Source organism: Protopterus annectens, chromosome 2.part2 (assembly GCF_019279795.1).
Source record: "Protopterus annectens isolate FY-2018-M chromosome 2.part2, PAN1.0, whole genome shotgun sequence".
NCBI lineage: Eukaryota > Metazoa > Chordata > Ceratodontiformes > Protopteridae > Protopterus > Protopterus annectens.
In genome coordinates, this window is record NC_056730.1 from 451,169,187 (window position 1) to 451,193,182 (window position 23,996).

Sequence of the window (23,996 nt, forward strand, 5' to 3'; positions counted from 1 at the left end):
ACAAGTCAGAATGACTATGTAAGGGACAATGTTGTTTTCCTCCCACTCTGACAGTTCATTACCTCTTTCAGAAAGTCTAAATCTCCACTTTATTATTGCAGTTAAAGAGTGACTAAATATAATAGCCATTAGCTCCATAACATGTATATGACCAAGGGAATGGAGAGAGAAAAAACCTATCCTGCTTCAGTAATTTTGTAATTCAAACACCTACTATTTATAAACTAAATTAACTATGGGGTGAGTTCATTAAGTTACCGCTATGTGTAGAACTCTGTGTAGATATCATGATATCTTTTCCCGATTCAACAACCACCTGTACACAGTGCTGTATGGTCCTCTAATGAGGCATTCGGGGGGGGGGTGCATATGCTAATTAGCTATGTGCTATCTACCTGGAACCACTTCTAGAAAGACATCTTACAGTTCAAGAAATTGCTTGGTTGTGTAGAAGAAGACTAGACACTAGGGAATACTCTTCATAGTGCTGTAATGACACCAACTGCAAAACAGGGATTGAGGTGGGTAATGCACTAGACACCAAGGAATATTCTTTAAAGTGCCATTAAAGCACCAATGGCAGTATGAGGATTGGAGGGTGGGGGGATACTCTAGACCACCAGGGTCTCATGCCACTACAACTATTATGAGCGTGAGTGAAACCTCAGGAGGGCAGATAGGGTAGGGATAGGTACAGGGACCATGGCGTGTATGTGTTTGTGTATGTGTTTGTAGGTGTGTGGTTGTGTTTGCATACGTGTGTGCATACATTAGGTTACTACTATGGCATGCAGATGAGCAATGAGCTGCACATCTTGGTAATAAATATGATTCAGAGACATATAAATTAGCCAAAAATGAGATCTTACCTCATTACTACTAACGTGTTCAAATTGCAAATGGACAAGTCATAGGATCTCGTGCTAGGCACTGTGATGAATTTGTGTGTATGTGTATGTGTGTGTGTGTGTGTGTGTGTGTGTGTGTGTGTGTGTGTGTGTGTGTGTGTGTGTGTGTGTGTGTGTGTGTGTGTGTGTGTCTGTGTGTGTGTATATATAAAGTAGGCAGACCTTTTTTCTGGGTTCCTGTTGTATGTTTGACACTCAATAGCAGAAGTCCTGATACTCTTGAGAAATGAAGTGCAACAGGACGAGATATACAAAGTCTGAAAATGCTATATCTAAAAGAATTTCCCCTTTTTTCTGAGGTACAGCAATCTTGGAGTTAGCTTTAGATGTATGAGGAGTTTAGGAGTTTAGGAGGGTGCAGCCATTTATACATGGAGCTGTTGGGGGGGGGCTTGTCCTGCTACAGACAATGGTTGTGATATATAACAGATAGTTTTGCTTTTTTTATTTTCATTTATTTATTTGACATTTGGTAACCATGAAAGTCTGACTGGGTAGAGATTATGCATTTTCAGCGGAGGCCTGGGAGGAGAATAGCTCCACAAATAGCCAGAGGAAAACAATTCCACAAAAAGTCTAAGAACAATAAGAATTACATAGGAGTATAATTGACATTACAAATAAAATGTATAAATTGGTACAGTAATTTTCATGCGAGCAATGTAGTGTAATTAGTATACATTGTCTCTTAATTACTGTTTTTCAAAGAGTAGAAGATTGGGGGTAGATAAAACAAGGAAAGATGTATAAGAATAAGCACTGGATAAGAGAAGAGAAAAGGTGGGGACATAAACAGCATGAGAGGAGTGGGGTGCTAGGTTTAAGAGTAAGGTATTCGTGTGGCTAATGGTATAGGAGACAATAGCTAGAAAGGACAGAGCATGAGCACATCCAGGATTGGAAAATATGCTCTTTGAGGAGGGTGTTGAAGGTTTGGTAGTGAGGAACTTGTCTGATTGTTACTGGAAAGCAGTTCCAGGTCTTGGCTACACAGTGAGAGTAAAGGGAGAGACGGCTTAACCTCAGTGGTTTAGAAATAGATGAGTTGTTAGTGAGAAGAATGTAATTCCCACTGAGGATTATAGTACTGTAAAAGGATAGGGGTGGCAGGAGAAACTGAGAGGCTGTTGAGTATTTTATGAGTTAGCAGTAGCTTGTTCATGGTAAGTTGGTGTGGAAGTTCAAGCCAGTTAACTTAATAGATAGACAGTGATGAGACTTGTAAGGTTGACCTGTAGCAAATTTTGCTATTTTGTTGTAGCATTGGCTTAGTTTGTTTTTAAGGGAGGAGTTAAGATTTGTTGAAATAAAGAGGGGAAGGGAAGAGGTATGTTGCGGCAAGTTTAGCTTTAGTAGAGTTGGTTAAGAATTGTTTAGCCCTATATATCATGTCAAGTTTTTTGGCGGGTCAGTTTGATGGTATTTTTTATGTGTAAATCAAAATTGAGATTGTCGTCTATTGTGACACCTAATAGTTTAGTATGAGGAATTATGTCAATTACAGTATTGTTTAGTGATGATATTCTAAAATTTAGGTTATCTAGAAAAGAATACAAGTTTTGTTTTCTTGGGATTTAGTAAGAACTGCTAATTGGTAAGCCAGGCCTCACTGAAATTAAAGATGTCTTGTTTTAATGTTTGTAGCTGAGTAAGGTTGTTAGAGGAGCAGATTAGAATAGAGTCATCAGCATATTGTATGAGAGTTGCTTCTTTTTTGATGTATCTGCACTCAGTGTTATGAATGCCAACAATTCAACAAGGAGCCAGGAGTAAACTGGTGATAGGAGATTGCACAGCAAACAGGGGATGATGGTAACATGCAGGGACAGGAATCACCAGAAGGGGAGATAGGATAGTTACGCCCTTCTGTACATCACTGTCTGTGCAATACCCAGGGAGAGGTCAGTCAGATCCCTGACTACTCTACCCACTGGGATTCACCAAAGGTAGAGACTACAGGGACAGGGAGTGATGTGACTCTGATAGCTGCAAGAGGAATATTTCCAGGTGGCCAATGTAGATTTCCATCAGCTGTTCTATCAGCTATTTCACCACCTCCACCAACTCATTCAGGTAACTTATTACATACCCCTGGCTGTGCTTTTTGAGATAAAAATGGTGCCCTCTTCAGCTGGCCGGAGGCTGCAAGGAAAGATTTCTGCCTGCCCTCTCCTGAACCTCATGGGATGGTAGGCTTGAAGCTGGGTGAAGTAGATACAGGGGAAGGCTCAGTCTGTTGGGGGACTGGTGACCTGCCTGCACCAATGGCACAGCTGTGGCTAATGTTGTAGAAGATGCCAACATAAATGGAAAAGAAAAATAAAGGATAACAAAAAAGAGCAGAATGAGAGAGAGAGAGAGAGGAAAAAAAACACAGTTATCATACATATGGAAATATTACCTAGGAAATAAAATAGCTGTATAATATACTCACAATAAGTATTATATTATGGCATGTTCAAACTACTGCCTACATTAATAATCCTGTGACCATATGCTACCAGTACAGCTGGGTATGTCAGTGGTATCTGACACCACCCTAAAAAGACTGTGCCAGTCATCTAAATAATATTGGGGACCCTCATAACAGTCTCCAGACAGGTGCTTTTGGTGATCCAAATGCAGCAAACACAAGATGTGCTTTCTTTGCTGCAGCTCTGAGGAGGCCTACTAAACCCAGTGCCTTTGGAAGCAATGGCTGTTCACTAGGTTGCATTCCAGAGCACTATGGTAGTCCTGTTGTCATCACACCTGTTGATTTTTTTCAGCATGTGACACATACCATAGTGTAGCTTGTTAGAGCAACCAGCAGAGGTGCTACCATTACTTGGTGCACAAGTTGACTGCATGGCATGATGGTGTTAGTGTGTAAACACTAGCATGGCAACTATCTATTAAATGCATGATGCCTAACTGTGATTGTAGTTTCACACTTTAATGCCACTGTAAGCTAAAAACTAGATTTCTCCACATCCCACAGGAGGTCATTGACCCACTCACCCATACCCAGTGTGCTTCTCAGGTGCACATTGTTGAGGGAGCCTCTTAGCTTGGCTTATAGCTGTGATGAATAAAAACAGCTATTTAGGAGCAGTCATTGGTTACTGCCTCATTACTTTAAGTGCCACATAAGAATGTTTGAATTTATTCATCTCAGTATGGAATATAGTTGCCTAGCAACATTCCAAGCTTGTGCAAAGTGTGGAAATATGTGAGTTTACTGAAACCTACTTTTGTAGAGCTTAGTTACACTCCAAAACTCCCTGGGTAAGTCATTCATTGAAATGAACATTTGCCAAAGTGAACGTTCGCTGTATTTGGTTTGATGAACAGTGGTTCATGGTAGTGAACCTTCGATATAGATCTTCCTTTTCTAAATCAGAGGCACTAGCCCCAATGTTCTCACCATCCACTTTGGTGAGGGGTTTGTGTAAATGCTGTCTCCCAACCACTGTCTCATTTGCCAATTCTTCAATTAAAATTGAAGAGTAACGCCACTCTTTAAACACGTTTATCATTCTACACAGTTCTGCTTTAAAAACTGAGTCTTTGGTGGTAAGTCTACTGATTCTTATAATTTGACCTTTCACTATGTTGTATTTCTGAAGCCTCAGATGTGTACTATCATAGTGGAAATAACTGATTGTTCTAGCATAGTGAAGGCAGGCAGTACAATGCAATGCAATATTTCTTTTTGGGTTAACTCTGGATTGTAAATTCTTGGCTCTATTCAAATTCACTTGACTTATGCCATTGCTATCTATGACGTGGAATATTTGCTTGACAAGAAAGCACTGGCAGCCTTTTCTCACTGCTTCAAGCTGAATCAAGAGGGCAACCTGCCACATACGCTTGTATTCTAGAGTCAGGGTCACAAATGATCTGTTAGAAGAAGCCATGTAACCTGCCTAGTGTAGAGTCTGTTCTCTCACTGCATTTTACCTTTTCTGTTTTGTTTTTCTGCATCTTTCCAAACAATGTCTGTGAAAATATACAGTATGGTGGCATGTAGATTCTACGAAAGCAGGAAAGCACCTCCTTGTCCAGATTTTTTGTATATCAAAGAACAAATAAAAACACCTTATGAGACTAGGAAATGTATAAAAAAACACAGAAAAAAATGTTCCTCAACATGGACGTTTATTGAGTGTTTTCGTTCAGTAGTACACCAGATGAACCAAAGCCATGTCTCCCACAAGCATTGTTTATAAAGTAAATGAGTTTCTCATTCTCTGTGGTTACTTCCTCCCAGATGACTTCTGTCCTCAAAGCTCTGTGTCAGACATGTGTGGCTGTTATAGAGATAGACAACGCACCTGCAGTACTCAACTTCTTTGCAGGACAGCGCCTGAATTCCATTGTCCTCATCACACATTGTGAGGCACTAACTCAAGCTGTGGTGAATTTGTATGCAGCTAGGCAGCTTATATCCCTGACTTATTCAGAAGCACTTGTGTTTGTTTCTTCACTAGGACTCATATTACACAAATTGTCACTGTTCCTTTGGTACAATTACATCATTAAACTTCATATCTTGCATTCTACTCTGTATCCGTCATTTAATTTGTTTTGTGATTTATATCAACAGTACAGTTTGTATCATTACCAAATATGTCTCCAAGGTCAAGCCAAAACAAAGACAATGTACATTCAGTGCACTTTGAAATAAAACAATACACTCTGGATAAAAATGAAGAAAGGGTCAGAGATCAGGAAAAAAGTTTAAAATGAACAATATACTTTTCTGTACAATGATTTCTCTAGTACAGATTCCTATGGGTCCACTTAGAAGAAGTGCTTTTAAACAGATGAGCTCATTTGCAGATAAAATGAAAAAAAAAGAATGTGTAGATTAATGAGGATCCACAGTTTATCTTAAAGGTAAAGAAACAGGCAAACTAGGTGGGCTAAACAGTCTTTATCTACCATCAAAGTATATGCTTTTGTGTTAGGTGATTTAAGGACTGAAAGCAAAGCCTAGCCATTTGGATGCCTGCCAGGAACATTTTAACTGGCCTATTCAGGGAATGTTTGCCTTGCGGATTATTGACGTGCACCACTCAGAGTAATGACTAGTAAGTAGTTTTGTGCTTTTATTTTTATTCTCAGATCAAAACTAAAATAAAGTATGTCTACACCAGTCCACCTACTTGCTTGTAAAATATCTAAACATGGAAAATCTTCTAATTTTATGGTCAGTTAAGTTAATGAACCCTTAGTTTATACTCTTGACATCTTTATATTTCTGAAAAAAAATGACCTTTTCTTATATAGTCTACCCTACTTTTTTAAACAGAAAGACACATATATCTGCTTCACCCAGTTGCTTTCTTGTTTGCTTATTTCATGTCCAGTAAGTGGTAGATACAGGTTAACCAGTGCTATATATCCTCCAAACCTGCTTCCCAATATTTGCCTTAAATTTGTTCCATATAGTCACACATTTCTATGTTACAATCCCACACACTTATTATATACACTTTTCCACACACCTAGCACCTTTTTTAAGAAAATGTATTGCTTTCCTGTTATTGCTGCTATCTTTTTAAATGATATATTGCCTTCTTGAACTCTTCTGAGTTATTCTGAGGTTCGTAAAACTTAGTCTTTTTCTATTTCCTTAAGAGTGTATACACTCTATTCTTTCAGACTCTCTTTTTATGATATATACATATTACAGACCATGCACTATCTTTTAAACATCTTATTTCCTATGTCCTTGTATGGATATGGGTCTCCACAATTGCATACAGTAATGTGAACTGACCCTTGCCACATTTCATTTGAAAGAAATAATGACTTCCTGTTTTCTAATAACAAAATATTTTCCCAGTGCATTCCAATACCTCACCAGCTTTCTTTTGCTGCTTTCCTGTACTGCTTGATTGCACTTAAATTGCATGGCATGGCCACCTTTAAATCCTCTTTTTTTTTTTTTTTTTTTTTTTTTTGCAGATGCAATTAATTCATCCCGCAGGCATACAAACATGCACAAATGTAGGTTGTCTTCCTCAGTTTTTTCTCTGTCATTTATAATCACTGCTCCAGTTTGCAAAGTTCTTCTTAACTTCCTGTTCTCAATCTGTTGACCCTACTACTAATTTACCCAAACAATTACTGTGCATTTATTTTCCTCTTCTGTGTATGACACTTCAAAAAAATTTACTTTGGCTAACCTTGGAATCTACTCAAATATATATATATTATGGAATATGAACTCTTTTTCCAACTTAGTTTTGCCATGTCTGTATGAGCAGACACAGTTCACTATAGATCAATCTTTTTGCATTTTACAGCCCACAAATTGAATTCAAAATCAAGACCTAACTAGAGAAGTAGAAAAAGTTGAGACTGCCACATTTGCAGCTGCATGAATCTGCAGCAATACCATGTATTTGAGAGGTCACTTTAAAAACATTTCTTTGATTTCTTCAGATGTTTTTACATGGATCAGAACACCAGAACTTCATCTGAAAAGGTCACTGTGGACTTCATGGCTCCACCATCCTGCACCACCTTAGTAATGGGTCTTAACCCTAACCCTAATGGTGCCCCTTCCCCCAAACCTAACCCTCCACTGTACCTTAATAAAAACCTTCCCATAGCAATAACACTACACAAGACACTCCCAGGCACATAAACATGCACAACACACACTAGCAATACTATATCCATCCCTTTACATAACCTTAAAATACACACACACTCACACACAAACATACAAAACCTATCCCCTCATCTATCCCCAACTCTAACACTGATTCTAACACAACCACAAATGCTCTCACCCCCTCCAATCCACTCACCTTTATCGATGAAACATTCCCTTGACATTATGATAATTCAGCTATCTATACCTTTGCTATTAACCACCACCCTCGCACTTGTTGAGCAGGACATTTGACTAAATGATGGGAGCCTAAATATATATATAACCCACTAGGGTTCCAAACATAAGAGTCAACATCTCTTACTTGGGTTCTTAATATTTGAATCGGTGTCTCCCACTAGGGTTCTTAACATATGAGTCATCTCCCACTAGGGTTCTTAACATGTGAATCAATATCTCCCACTGGGGTTCTTAACATATGAGACAACATCTCCCACTAGGGTTCTTAACATATGAGTCAACATCTCCCCCTAGGGTTCTTAACATATGAGTCAACATCTCTCACTAGGGTTCTTAATGTATGAGTCAACGTCTGTCATTAAGGTTCTCAACATATGAGTCAACATCTCCCACTAGGGTTCTTAACATATGAGCCAATGTCTCTCACTAGGGTTCTTAATGTATGGTTCAATGTCTCAAACTAGGGTTCTTAACATATGAGTCAATGTCTCCCACTAGGGATCTTAACATATGAGTCATCTTCACTAGGGTTCTTAACATATGAGTCAACGTCTCCCACTAGGGTTCTGAACATGTGAGTCAACATCTCCCACTAGGGTTATTAAGATATGAGACAACCTCTCCCACTAGGGTTTTTAACATATGAGTCAACATCTCCCACTAGGGTTCTTAACATACGAGTCAACATCTCTCACTAATGTTCTTAACATATAAGACAACGTCTCTTGCTTGGATTCTTAACATTTGAGTCAATGTCTCTCATTAGGGTTCTTAACATATGAGTCATCTCCCACTAGGGTTCTTAACATGTGACTCAACATCTCCCAGTGTGGATCTTAACATATGAGACAACTTCTTCCACTAGGATTCTTGACATGTGAGTCAACGTCTCCCACTAGGGTTCTTAACATGATTCAATATTGCACTTTTCTTCAACCACAATGTAGTAACAGTAGCTAGAAAATCCTTCCACCTGGCTTAACTGATATCTAAAGGTAGTTCAGCCAGGATAAAAGAAAGTATCATCCTTCTGCACTCATCCCTAATTAGACAATACCCCCTTTGGCTTGTACCTAGCTAAACATGTCCGGGAGCTAAAAAGACCTCAAAGGCTCCTACCAAAAAAATATTTTTTTATAAAGACCCATCATTACCAAGTCATCCTGAAACCTGACTCCCTTTGCTTTGTCTCTTTCAGGCTCCTGCATGTAGATCTTTTTTTTGGCTGTCCATGCCATCAAAGAAACTAACCTCCTACCAGATCTCTCATACCTTTATAGGACAAATGGCTGCAGAGACATGTGAACTAGGAATCTGAACCCCCACCAACATATTAATGAGAGACATGATAAGGCAGATGTATTACCCGACAATTGCCCCATCCCTGGAAAAAATGCTCTTGCAAGTAAAACACCCTTGCATTCTTCAACACTAATCTTGACAATTGGATGGGCCCCTACAAATTCATCCTTGGTCTGATATATTTTGCACTCCCAGAAGAGAGAGGTGCATCTTAAGCATGGTATTCAGCAAGGCACAACTGTTCTCTGAACTTACTTGCATTATAACTGTTATAATGTTATCTGTCACTGTATGTTCATAGGTTCATAGGTAGGTACTAGGCTATCTGCCCAAGGGCATTTATAAGCCTAGCCAGAGTGTGTCGGCTTTCGCTGCCCCATTGATTAATTAACTGATCCTTTGTCAAGCAGAGCCAATGAAGTGATCCCAGGGGTGTATTTTCTGTTATCCATCCACTCGTCAAGGTTTCTCTTGAAGAGTCTTAGTGAGGGGCTTTGCCTAATGTAGTTTGAATTTTGTTCCAAAGTATGGGGAGTCTCTATGACAGGAATCTATCCCTCCAACATGTTCTATTTATTGTTGTGGCAAGGTTTAGCTCACTAGAGTGTGTGGCTCGCAGTGACTTGGATTTCTTTAGGTGGAGCACGTCCATCAATTCTGAGTTGGACATGGCTTTGTAAGTCAGGCAGGGATCACCTCTGAGTAAGCGATATGCCACAGCCGGAGTTTTTTCAGTCAGGCTGCATAGGACATATGTTTGAGGCCAGTAATCCTCTTGGTGAGGTACTTTTGTGGTCTTTCCAGCTGTTGGAAGTGTCTTGTGAGATACATCCCAAATAGGGCATTGTACTCTATGATGGGTCTAATGAGTGACGAGTAGAGGGGCACTATAACCTCTTTATTTCTAGATGTGAACCCTTTAGTAATTAGATGGGCCACATAGAAGGATTTCCTAACTACTTTGGCAATATGATTGTCAAAGGCGGGATTACTATCTACCTGGGTCCCCAGATCTCTTATTACCTCTTCTGTATTAAGGGGGCTGCGACCTATGCGGTAATTCATGGGTGTTTTGTTTTTCCCAAATGGGATGACTATGCATTTTTTGGCATTTAGCTTGAGTCCATGACTTTGACACCAGGTGTCCGTCTCAGTAAGGCCCTTTTGGAGGATGTCCGTGTCAGCCGGAAAGTCAATTATGGCTCCCAGTTTGCAGTCATTGGTGAACTTGGTTAGCCATAGTCCTGCTGTGTTTGCCTGTACTTCTGAGAAGTATATGTTGAACAGTAGGGGTCCCAGGACCGAGCCTTGTAGGACACCACTTGTGACTGGTTTAGAGCCGGACCTGGAGCCCGCTATTCTTACCGTGTGAGTTCTCTTTGTAAACCAGTAGGAAACCCATCTCGTGATGTAGGGGTTTATGTTCAAGCTGGTGAGTTTTTCTGTAATACCTGAGTGGGGAATGATGTCGAAAGCCTTGGCGAGGTCAAGGTAGGCTGTGTGAACCACCTTTCCCTCATCTATGACCTTGGCGACTGTCTCGAAGAAGTCAACCAGGTTTAGTAGGCATGATCTGCCCTTAACAAAGCCGAACTGGGTCGGGTCAAGTGTTTGGAGGTTCCCAATGTCTTTGTTAATGTGTTCCATGATGATGTGCTCCATAGCTTTGCAGACCAGGCTAGTCAGGCTTATGGGGCGATAGTTACCAGGGTCAGTTGTGGCCCCTCCTTTGTGGAAAGGAATAACTGTTGCTGTGCGCCATTCTATGGGCATGTAGTCTGTGGAGAGGCTGAGGTTGAACAGCGTGTTTAGGTGGGGGGTTAGTTCATTCTGTAGTTCGTGCAAGACGCAGCCTGGGACACCATCTGGCCCCATTGATGCTGTGTTTTTGGCTTTTGAAAGGGCTGTTTTCATCTGTGCGTCTGTGATTTTTGGGACACTACACTTTTCCGTACTGTTGTGGGCCCTTTTGGGGGTGAGAGGGGGGTGAAGTTTGCACTGAATCTATCTGCCAGGATGTTGGCAATATCAGTAGGTTCAGTATATTTCATGCTATTTTGCATTAGTTCAGTGCATATCTGTGAGTTGCCACTTAGATTCTTAACATAGCTAAAGAAGGCTTTGTGATTATCTTTTGAATCCTTGGCTATTTTTCTTTCGAAGTTAGCCTTGGATGATTTCATGAGGGACCTTAGTTTCTTACTGATACTGATCAGGGATGTCTTTCCTGCTTGGGATTTGCTTTTTTTCTGAACTAGTTTCCTTCTTCTATTGTATAGCCTGTTTATGGCAGGGGTCCACCAAACTGGTTTCCTTCTCTTAGAGGAGTGAGTCTTGGTTTTGCTAGGGATGGCACGATCCAGGCATCCTTGTAGGTGCTCACAGAGTGCATTTGTAAAGGCTTCTGCATCTTGGGCAGCATTATCCTTTAGCATGGGGGCTGTGAAACTTACCACCTCTGTCTTAAGTAAGGTGAAGTTTGCTTTAGAAAAGTTTTTTCTGTGGTTTCCTTAGTTGGGGTTGGTGGTGGGGTGTGGACATCCAGAGTGATTAGTTTATGGTCTGATCTAACCAGTGACGGGTTGACCTCTGGTGCGGAATACCTGTCGCCCATGTTGGTGATGACCAGGTCCAATATGTTTTCACCTCTGGTAGGGGAGTTTACCAGCTGATCCAGGGTGTTTGAGTTGATGAATTCCAGGAAGCACTGGGCCTGGGAGTTTGTACTCGAATAGTTTTCCCACTGAATGGTAGGGTAATTGATATCGCCCAGTATCAGGGTGTTCGGTAGGACCTTCATGTTTTCCAGTATCTCCAGAAAGGTGGAGTGGTGGGTCCTGGGTCATGGAGGGTGATCTGTAGCAGGCCACAATCTGCATTGCAGATTTGCCCGATGTTAGCTGCACATGGATGATCTCAGAGGTATCATGCTGCGCCACTAACCTGCAGGTGTAGGTATCCTTGATGAATATGGATACACCCCCTCCTACTGTGTTTCAGTTCGTGTTCTGTGGCCGAAACGTGTGGTATGAGTTGTAGCCCAGTAGTGCTGGGGTGCTCTCTGGAGCCTTGAACCAGATTTCAGTTACTACACAGATGTCGACATTCTCCATACCGAGGAGTGCTTCGAGCATGTGCATTTTGAGATTTAAACTCCTGGCGTTAAGTAGCATAACCCTCAGTTTTGTGTTAATTGTGCTGTTTACAGAGGTGGGTTTGACTTTTGAGCCTTGCCTAAAAAAGGCACTATGGGGGCAGCAAGAGCCTTGGCCAGTATTCGAAAGCCTAGGGGTGACAGGTGCAAGCCGTGTCTTGCGAAGCAACGCGGCTTGTCGAGCATGTCGTCCCTGGCTGACAGACACTGGATCCCCTTTGAATGACACCAGAAGCTTAGCCAATTGTTGAAATTGATCATTTTTTTCTTTATACTGTGTATAAAGCAAGTTTTTTTTTCCTTTATTTTTTTTCCTTTTTTTATAAGTGCCATTCAGTTAAGTTCTTCTGTTTTATTTAAGATGATTTTCATTTTAGTATTAGACCTAAAAGCTTTCCCAGGATGCTTTTGATGGTAGAGCAACACTTTTCTTCTAGGACTGCAGTTATTTATATATATCATTATTATTTATTAATTTGCTCACCGGATAAGCCCACACAACACCCCCCCCCCACCATGACATCACCACTGGAGTGTTGAAGAAGATGCAGTTATGGGTACAAAAGTGTGAAGTTATTACAACATACTAAAATCTCACAATATATATATTTATATATATATATATATATAGAGAGAGAGAGAGAGAGAGAAAGAGAGATACATACATACACACACACACACACACACACACATATATATATATATATATATATATATATAGATAGATATATAGATAGATATATATAGATAGTGAAAAATGCTAAAGATCAGATCACAATGTAATTTCAAGGCTTATTCAAGCATATCTTATACTACACACATTGATACTTGTGAACATTTGTGGTCCAGGTTTAATAACCTAGCCTAGTTATTGATTGAAGAGAATGTGCCACCAGTCAGTATTAAACATTGCTTCAGTAATGTCTAACCTTGGAAGAATGATTTAACATATTCATAGTATGACAATAAGTATCACCAATGTAAACTATATAAATTATATCAAACTCCAGGATTACCACAAGTGTTACGGCATGGGGGGGATAAAGCCTTAACTATAACCCAGACAACCTGGGATCAGTTAGTGGCTCAGATGTCTGAGGCACTGAAGGGGAGGTATGTAGTATCAATTCCAGGGTGAGAGAATTTGTCTAGGTGCTCCTTGAGGGGATATGTGGTCCATTTGGGGTGGGTGTAGACCTCAGACAGGCACAGGAGAGGTGGAGAAGTCAAGATAGGTAATTAAATAAATAATCTGCCCTCCATAGACACATTTACTTGCATGACTCCCTAGGATACCCTGAAAATCCAAGCTAGCCCCAGTCCTGAGTCAGATAAAGTCTGTGGGTGGAAGGATGGGGAGCTTGTGGTGATGTATGATATCACTGGGAATGCAAGAAACTATGAAGCAAAAAGGGGGGGAAATCCAGGACTGAAAATAAGGTTGAGCAAAGTAGCAAATTCCTTGATTTGGGTCACACTTGTAAGGGAATTATATCATTATATCACATGTTTATCTCCAATAATAATACAACTACATTTATGCATTGTTCTGGAACTCTGGTGTTACTGATCCATTATCCTAACATGTATTTTGGGGCAATTATGTGAAAAAATTACCTTGAAGTTACTTTGAGCAAATGTTGGAACTTCTGATTGCTCGATTATCCATACCCCTCCAGTTTTACAACTATTTAATTGACACAAATGAATTTTTTTTCCAGTTCATACTATTTATTTAGATAGTGCCAACGTTTTGATAACATTCAAATGCTGCCATTATTAATCAGCTCAGGAATTGTGGAATCAACCCATATATCAACAATTGGATTATAAATTGCTTCTGTGGCCACTCATTTATGGTTACAGTTTTTGTTTGCCACCTTTAGAGCCACTTTTCTGAGTGTACCACAGGGGTTTGTCTTAAGAACATTTTTGTTTAACCTGGTCATGTTTATTGCTGTTTTGCAAATTAAAAAAAAAAGTACTATATATAATGGACAATATACAACCATAGCATACTGGAAACCTAGGTAGACATGTCAGTATCTAGGCTACTGAATTTAAAATTAAAATGTGGCCTTATGCATATTGGTAAGCACTACAAGGAAAGAACAAATCTTTAATATTATTTTGGCATAGCGGTTCCTATCCATTTTCCGTCAGGACATTCTGTATGTGTACCAACACATTCTTGGATTAGATAGAAAATGTAGAAATAATACAAATTATTGGCTTGAGTTGGTTTATAATTGTCTATTGTAGATGCTTTTATGTTTAATTTGTTTGTGATTTTAATTTCCTGTACTTGGTTAAAATGATATTTATTCTTAATGTATTATAGGGAAATTCAAAATGGAACTAAAACATTGGAAGCAATATTGTACATAATGTAAATAGTGTGTGAAATGTATAATGGTTTGGCAAAACAATAAAAATGATTATTGAAAAAAAAAAAAAAAAAGCACTACAAGGAAAGTCTGTATGCTAGCAACGTATATTGAGTTAATCATGTTGATTTCTATAAAGGCCCTGTGATAATTGTCACTAAGAAAATATCCTTTATGCACTGGTAATTATGATTATGGAAAATAGCATAATCTGTACTAAACAACAATTCTTAATTTCCGTCCAAAGACTGCATATAATATGACATCCAAGCACTATATCTCATGTTTTTTATGACATTCCCTTTCATACTCCATGTAGTTTTAGATTTTTTGTTTGAATACTATTCACCATACACAAATATTATTATGAAAGTCCTAGTGTAATGTGCCTCCAATAATGCATTAACTCCAGCTCTTCACTCTTCAGTGTTTGTTCATTCCAATTTAAGTCTAAGTCCCTTCTCCATCAACAAATTACTTTCGTTTGCCTTCTGCATGACCTTGAGGATGACACTTAACTGAACATTGCTTTGGAGCAATTTGGAAATAGCTATGCTCCTCAATGGTCTCCTGGAGTGCATGCTTAGCTACAATCCATGAACATATACATATTATTTCAACTGACTAAATACCTCACATTTGTCCTCATACTGTAGACTGGGGTACAATAACAGTCTATATGCATTATTACATACAAAACCATCTACTATTATACCTCCTTCTGGTTTACCATGTAAACAATCCTTGACCATAGCTATCTGTTGTTTATACAATATTACGATCCCTAACCACATGTACTTGTCTAAGGACCAAGTAACACCCCAACTGCATTTTCACCTGTAATATTTTAAATTGTGGGAAGCAGAACATATCCAGCAATACTAAAGCATCATATTTCAATGTCTGAACCAATTTGAATACAACCAGTCTTCTCAAATTCCCCCAAAATGCTATTCAATTTAAAGGTTAGTAGACAAACTTTACCTATCACTTTTCATTTGCTTTTCTTTCCCTGAGCATTTTCCTTTGTTGTTAATCACTTTTACCCATAGTTCCCATCACACCCTCTTCATCCACAGTCAAGCTATCGGAGTTTGTCTCCCCCACCACACCAGAGTCCTAAGTACCAAAGCTGTCATCTCTGCTATGTGTATTTCCTTGAGTGTATACACATTGTGCCCCCCCCCTTTGATCCTGCAGGAAACTTTCATCTGTTTCACTGCCTGACTCCATTTATTCAACAAACTGCTCTTCTTCCACATTCTGTACTGTTCCTCAGTCAACATTTTGCTCATGGAAACATTTGAAACAGCTATGCCAGGGCAGTCAAACCACTTGTGCACCCCACACATTTAGGACATCTCAGCATATATTCTTTTGCAATATGTCCTTTCCCACATTTCGGACAACATACTGAGCCCCCCTACAAAAAATGTTTTGGCTGCTGTATATAGAAAGGGGTTCATCTATTTTCCCCAACAATGCAAACAGTGGTAAAACTACAACCATGGTATCCACAAAAAGAAAAACAAAACAAAAAATGCATCTCACCCTCAAAACACAAGCATGGAATTAAATAATTACTCCAAGAGTCTTCTTTTTTTCACAAGCTGCAAAAGCAGTTACAAACTAATAGAACATTTCACTTGATTAAAAAGTTTGTAAAAACTTTAATACCAAGATATAATATGAACTATAAAGACCAAAGGTTATAGAATTGTATCCACAACACATATCAATTAACAACATCACAATTTTATTCCTAATCACATTTCAGGTTTGTAAAATTTTCCAGTCAGGATTCTTTTCTCTAAAGCTTATATTTCCACAAACTGAAAATAAAAATGCCCCTCTTGCTTCTGTATAACACTCTGGGTTGCTTGAAACACTCTCTATTTCACACTTTCTTCCCCATTTCCTCTGTAAGATGACTGAAAAAACTGTCTTCTTGATGACTGAAAAAGCAACAGCAACTGGCTTATCTGCAAGGCAACATTTTCAAATCATTATCAGGAGAGTAGATAGACTTCAATTTGGCTTTACTCACAAGAACTTTGCTGTGGGAAACTGCCATATTGCAGATGACTAGAAGCATTAGAACTACAAGTCCTTCCATCCCAGTCTTCTAGTGGCTGTAGAAGTGCTAAAAAAAAATGGTTATGCTGTGGTAGCGTTGTCGCCTCACTGTTAGACATTGCCCGTTCGATTCTCAGTTAGAACGTCTTCTGTGTGAAGGTTGTGTGTTAGGCCCGGCAAGCCAGCACGTAAAAATGTACTGCCAATCATTAGCGGACCGGAGTTCCGCTGTGGCGACCCCTAACCGAGAAATGCCGAAAGACACAAACAAACTCTACGACCTTTGTAGGGTTCTTCTTGGCTCAATCTCCCCACCCCCTTCATGAATTGGAGCCAATTACTACATGATTTACAACACTTAGGCCTAACAGGGACTAGCACTGCCTGCAGGTCCAGGTTGGTCACCATTAGTGACGTAACCAAATTGCTGTGAAAAAAAACATAAGTATTTGCAGCTTTTCCATGGTGATTTGGTGTGATTGAAAAGCGGGACTTTTAAGGTCCCACTGCTTTACAGAGTGGGCAACGGGATGAGGTAGCTCTCAACCCATGAGTGTCCCACTGAAAATGGGACAGGTGGCAACCCCCCCAACATTTAAGTAATTTAATTATTTAATCATCAGATGATTTTTTTCAAAGCCATGAGTCAGACATAGCTCCTTCACAAAACTGAATAGCTTTTGTCAGTAACCTCAATGACCAAACTGGGTGGCAAGGCAAAAAAAAAAAAAAAAAACAGAATGCTGCTACATTCCTTAGAAGAAGAGATGCTATCTGAAAACAATGAAATCTTTCCTACTCACTTCTTAAAGATGAAAGCACAGAGGAGAGTTACTGTTTTTGCAGTCGAAGTATCCCTCATCCAAGTTATACAAGATTCTCTAATCTTATTGGGTATTCAAAAGAAATTGTTTTGTAGTGGTTTGTGCTCAGTTTTTAGTGGACTCTGCATTAATATGAAATAAGCGACACATCTATTGTTGTGGAATCAGGAACAATCTACAAAATATCTCTGGATTCAGATATACTGATCTTTACTAGTCTGGCTGTGAAATATCAATTCCTATTTTGCAAATGTCCCTAGGAAATGCATGGACACTAAACACAAGATGTGCATCTCATTACCAGAGGGAGCAATGTTATCCAGCTTACACCTACTAAGAATTTAGCAAGCTTTTGACAGAAAACACACTGTTCCACTAAAGTAGGGGCATTTTTTACTCCTTTTTTGTTCGAAGAAACTTGCATCCATGAGGGCCAGTCAAACAACAGCATTAAAAAAACTGTCAAAGATGGAGAGACAGATAAAATGCAGGTTCACAGTAGTGTGCAATTAGCATTTACTGACCTGCAGTAATAAAGCAATAAAACAGGGACTTGTATATTCCCTTGGTATACAATCAGCATGTAATTAATGCCTGTTACTACTGTGCTGCTCATGTCAACACAAACTGCCATAAATAGTTCTTTTCTTATCAAACAGACAATAATGATTCTCTCTAAAACTGTCTGCACATTTCCTTAAGTCCTGCAGTGACTAATTAAATTACACTTTCACCACTTTGATGTCCAGCAATTGATTTTTTTTTCAGCAAAGACCACTGAAAATATTTTCAGGGCTGTTTGGCCCACCCTGTTGGCCCATATAAACTGCTGAGTCTGGTTAATCTACAGCCATATTATTCCTACCTTATAGCGGGCTTTTTCTTTCCTAATACAATCATGAATTTTACCACTACTTTTAGAGTGAAGCCTAAAGAGGAATTTGTTTCATACATTAGTCGCACTCTTTGTGAAATTAATTCCTTCTTTACTTGCTCTAAATCTGCTCATCTTTTATCTTCAGATTATATTTTCTGTTTGTATAGCATATTCTTGCATAAAATATTCTGCCCTATTGGTCCTTCCTATTTCTCATGAAGTGTTATAATGTTCATTTATCCCACACAAGAGGTTATATATGTTATCTGATGAGAGCTTCCATTCAATTTTGTATCTCAGTGCAATAAAAATGAGAGGTTAAAAGAAGGGCTGTAAAGCAAAACAGACTCTAAAACTCAAGGCCAGGGTGATCACACATTGTGTTTAATTCTCTTATAAATAAATCACCATACACTAACTGATTTTTATTTTTCACTTTTTTCCTGTAGCAGTTTACTACTGTTAAAGTGTAAGTATGCTCTCCGATATATTTGTAAAAGCTCTCGACTCCATTCCCTTTTCACATCTGGTAGACAGCAGCATTGAAACAAAGTCTTCTTCTTCTTTTGGCTTTTCCCTGTTAGGGGTTGCCACAACATATCACCTGTCTGCTCATGATTGGCAGGGGAGTTTTACAGTGTCGAGTTGATAGCCCAGCACCCAACCTTCCACAGAAGGCACACACACATGCCTAGGGCCAATTTAGAGTGTCCAATCCACCTACAGCATGTCTTTGGGATGAAACTGGAGCACCTGGAGGAAACCCACATGACCACAGGGAGGACATGCAGACTCCACACAGAAGGCACCCCAGCCGAGGATTAAACCAGAGAGCCTTTTGCTGTGAGGTAGCAATTCTAACTGCTGTACCACTGCAGCTGCTCCAGGATTAAAACAAAGTATTTCCTCAAATCCATTGTAAATGTTTCTTCCTATGAGTTTTGAAAATGATTGCTTGTTTTTGAAAGTGGTTTATTCTAAATATATTTTCCTGTTGTTTATACAAGTCCTTAAGTTACTTCAGTCATTGCATCATGTGACACTCTTTTCTGTATCTCAGAGGTACTGAATGGGTTTGAATCAAAGTTACTGTAATTATTTAGCAGAATGTGATGGAATTTTCCCTCTAAACCATGTGACATGTCCTTCACATTCAGAAGTTCCAACCAGTTGATTATGTTCTATTATACAACGACCCCCCCATTAATATTCTAAAACATGCACGCTGATTGGTCAGCGTGCACGTTGTAAATCAGACTTGTACTAATGGAAAAAGGTCTAGTTACCCAGACTTTTTCCATTAGTATGTCTTTTTTACAGCAACGGAGAACACAAGATCTCCGTTGCACACTGTCTCACTATGCTAAAGGAGTTTAACATAGCGAGACAGCTTTAAAAAAAGCAACGGAGAATCTCCATTGCTTTTTTTAAAGCTGTCTCGCTATGTTAAATGGGTTTAACATAGTGAGACAGCTTTAAAAAAAGCAACAGGGATTCTCCGTTGCCTTTTTTAAAGCTGTCTCACTATGTTAAACTCCTTTAACATAGCGATACACTTTGTAAAAAGCAATGGAGATCTTGCTTTCTCCGTTGCTTTTTTTAAAGCTGTCTCGCTATGTTAAACTCCTTTAACATAGCGAGACAGTTTGTAAAAAGCAATGGAGATCTTGCTTTCTCCATTGCTTCCACCCACAGTTCTGATGTACTGTGTAAGCATATGCATGCGCAGTACATCAGAACTGCCGCAGAATACCAGACAGCTGTGGAAGGGCAGCAAGGAGGCATTATACAATGCCATTGTTTAAGAAAAGTAATTATTTTTTTTCTTAAATAATGTCATTGTATAATAGCAATAACCCACTTCTGGGTGTGGGTAATGCTGGATTTACCCATGGTTGTCTTTGTTTGGCCACTCGGGCTAAGCCCTTGTGACCAAACCACACCAACCGTGGGTAAATCCAGCATTACCCACACCCAGGCGTGGGTTATTGCTGTATTATTTTATGTTTCCCTATTTATGGTTCAATCTATTTGAAGATATGGAAAACATTTTAATAAAAATTTCTTTGAGTAAAAAAAGAAGTTCCAACCAGCTTAAAACTAGAGTGAATTTCTTTTGTACTTCAACAGTGGACACTTAAAACTATGTTGTGATTGGAGCTATCAAAGTGCTTGCATGGTTTATAGTCTACATTCCCAAGCAGATTTTCTGATTTTGATTCATGCTCTTTTATTACAAGCACCATGTCCTTTCAAATGTCAGATGCACACACAGTAATAAAGCTGTCATACTGGCTATGACTTCAGTGCTGCAGTTCGAAAAAGAGCTTAAGGTGTTGACCTTGGCACTTGCTTGGACTGTGGGGACTCTTTACTGGATTATAATTACAACATGTGTATTTATTTAATGAGGGCTGCCAGGCTTTTGCAGCTGGGAGTCCTTGACCTTGTTAACCACTGTGGTTAACCAGAATGCAATAGCACCTGCAACCCTACAGCATAGGAGTCTAGAATCCTAGCTAGTTCCCATTGCATTTCAAATGTTAAACAGCTTGTGATGTGCTATATGCAGTAAGATGAGATATCCACAGAGATGCCAGGTACTACAGGAAGTAGTGTTAGTTGATCCATGGGGCATGCACTTCTGCGTGTTGCAAATTTTTAAAGAAACACTTGAGTGCGTTGCTAGGGAGGTACTTTAGTATAAGAAAGTGAATCCATCAACTTTATGGTCTGTGTTTAAATAGACAATAAAAATTACATGATCTTTCTCAGAACTGCAGTATGGAAAGAGTGTGTCTGCATTTATTTATAAATTTACTTGCCATATGTCCACACTTGTTAAGGCTGAACTTACACATTTTACTAATCAAACATGAAGGAAAATAGACGATATATACAGATGTCAGAAGCAAAGGACTTAAATAACTTAAACAGAATTTGGAACAATTGCTCGACTTATATTTTAGTTATTCTTAAAGCATCCTTACACCACCTTCGTTTGTAGAATATCTTGGCCATTAGTCCTTTCTTGCTTGTAGTCCACCTGCCACTATAATTATGGAGTCTTATTTGAGGTAGTACAGTGAGGCAGCAGTTAGCATTACTGCCTCATAGTGTTTAGCTCCTGGCTGTTGATCTTCAGTGCAGAGTTTGCATTTCCTTCTCTTGCTTGTATGGATTTTTACAGCTGCACTGCTATCTTCCCATATACCAAAGGCTTGCCAATAATTTGACTAGAAATCCTTCAAATTATCAAAAGGTACATGTGCAGTGTGTGTGTGTGTGTGTGTGTGTGTGTGTGTGTGTGTGTGTGTGTGTGTGTGTGTGTGTGCGTGCGTGCGTGTGTGTGTGCATGTGTGTGTGTGTGCGCGCGCGCGTGTGTGCGTGTGTGTGTGCGCGCGCAGGTGTACACATGCATGTATCCTAGATTATATTAGCATAATGTTCAGTGCTGATTCCACACCTTCTGTCCACTTCTTGCATGAGTGTACATCCTACTACAATATGTTGGCATAATGTCCAGGACTGGTCCCACACCTTTTGTCCACTTCTTGCATAAGTGTCCTTCCTTCAATATATTGGCATAATGTCCAGGACTGGTTCCACACATTATGATCCCTTCCTGCATGAGAGTACATCCTACACTATACTGGTTCCATGTTTTATGTCCATCACTTGCATGGCTAGGCTTTAGCTCCAATGTGATCCATTCCTAACCATGATAAAGAAGGTTTTGAAAATAAATGAATGGGTCTTCCATGTGTGTCTTACCATTGTGTGATCCTTGCACACTAACTGCTCTTAGCAGTGTACATGTTTTAAATTCATTGTTATTTGCGGTGACTGTCTTACATCATATAACCTTTTTTATGTTTGTTGTGTATTATTTACATCTTCAGCTGTACCAGCAACTTGTTATTTTAAGTTTAATTAATATCTTTCTTACATGTCGCATACTGTTTTGCTGTATAAGCTTCCATATATTTTAAGATGTTGCTATGGGGCATTGTATCTAGTCAGTTGTGCTTCAGGTTGGATTTTATAATTGAACTGTCTGGCTTATTTTTATTATATGTTATGGTTAAGTTAATTTATTTTTTGGACTATAATTTCAGTCCTAATTTTATTTCATTTTCTTTCACTGTCTGGACTTTTTACTAGCTGGATTATCTTTGGGTGTTTTATTCAGTTTATTTTACGTTCATTGCTTTGGGTGCTATACACATAGTTAACTAACAATATTTTATGTTTGCATATAACAGTTGATTGTGTACAGTTTAAATACAGTAGCTATGCTTCATTTCTAGCTTATGACAGGGAGAGAACATAAAGAAAAAGGAGACAGTAGAAGACAGATGAGGGTTTGAATCCCACTACTGCCAACCGATGTGAAAATAGGGATGATGGTTACAGAGTGTACATTATTATGATCCACTTCACTGCCACCAATAAGTTTCTATCTTTTTAATCCAAAAATCCTAAATCTTATGGCCACCAGGGATATGGTCTCTTATTTCACACTACTGAAGCCAAACAGATAAAAATATAAACAGGGGTAACAAATGTAAACCACTAAAATCATTCACTATGTGCAGCCTGTTTTCAGGAGCAAGCAAGTTCAATGCACTGCTGCCCTGGGCATGGATGCTCAGCATCCACACCCGCAAATAGGCTCCATACTGAACATTTCAGGGAGTTAGCTGTCTTTGGCCTAGCTCTTCACTCCCCTTTTTCATTAATCCCTCTGTATTTTAATGCCTCTCACTGCTCATTTACTCACAGTAACTATCGTTTGAATAAACTCTTACATTTATAAACACAAACATTCAAATATAAACGTCCAAGGAAGGCTGGTGAATTTTCCAATACTACAATCTTCTGTCTTGACTTGTAGTGGTAAACTGTTACCAGCCCAGGTTACCTGACCACAGACTCCCTCTGTTACTGTTTCACTCATGTTAATAATCCAAATAATTATAAAGATATTTAATAGTGTGCCATGCAGCATGACCAATGAAGGTTGTTGTTATCCTTTTGCCACCAGTTAGCTACAAATGCTACCTTTGCAAATAAAAATACATAAGTAGATGACAGAGCAGAAACATTTAAAAAGTGAATAAATAAAAATACTTTAATTAGAAAATAATGAGTTAAACAACACAAATAGCAACTAGATATACAAAGGTATGGCAGTGTACATATAAACAAAACATCATCCTTTTGAACAAATAGATTACACACAAGAAAAATATCTGCAGCTATTCTTTTTCCCAGCTATTCTTATCTGAAAGAATTACTGGACCCTTAACTCCAGTAGCCACATTTCTGGGCAGAAACAAATTTGAAGAGAATCTTCAAGTCAGAGGCTTTGGTTAGTACTTATTCTGAACTGTTCTGATTCTCTGTTCTTTTTTCTAACAGAAAACAAATGTAACTAAGCAAATTTTCAAATTTCACAAACTAATAAATCTGCTTACTTGATTTTGGTCAGCTATCTCTTTAAATAATCTTCAAAATATACTTTTACAGTCATAGCTTCCCTAGTCTGTGAGTGAGAATTATGGGTTAGACATGCACTTCATATATTATGTATAGGTGCTATGCCAGACCTTGGG